Raw genomic sequence first — 577 nt, 5'->3', positions numbered from 1 at the left:
GACTTCTTCATCCTTTGACTCCCAGTTGATCAACCTGTAACTCATTGATCAATAAACACATTTGAAAATGAAAGGAAGTCTATTGCGCAGTAGCCACCCAGCTGAGTTCACTAGAGCAGGTAAGCAGCCTCCCTGAGTTGATGTAGTCAGCGCCTTTCTCTCTCTATGTATTTGAGTGCTTGGCAAATTTGCTTTGGGCATGTGTACATACACATGTAGTAACGTACCATGTCCACCAGGTAGTGCTGTGTAGGTACTTATACATGCACGAAGGCACGGAATGACCCCAAATATTTAGTGTATCCATTTGTTATAGAGATGTTGTAGAGTTGGAGGTCAACATTAGCCCACAGATATGTCAAGAGTATTGTGTCCCTGCACCCCCTGAATAAATTCACTTTGATTTTGGGTCAAATAATAGCAGCACTAATATTATTTCCATAATAATCACCTATTATTTCCATAATGTACAGGATCTCAAATCCTGAAACATCTTATTTGGAATGGAGAATATGTGTCAGCAAAATAGTTACTCTGAGTGCAAATTACTTTGTGACTTTGATGTACATTTCAAAGG

This window comes from Borostomias antarcticus (genome assembly GCF_949987555.1).
Source record: "Borostomias antarcticus genome assembly, contig: scaffold_155, whole genome shotgun sequence".
Lineage (NCBI taxonomy): Eukaryota > Metazoa > Chordata > Actinopteri > Stomiiformes > Stomiidae > Borostomias > Borostomias antarcticus.
Note: the sequence above shows the minus strand (reverse complement) of the source record.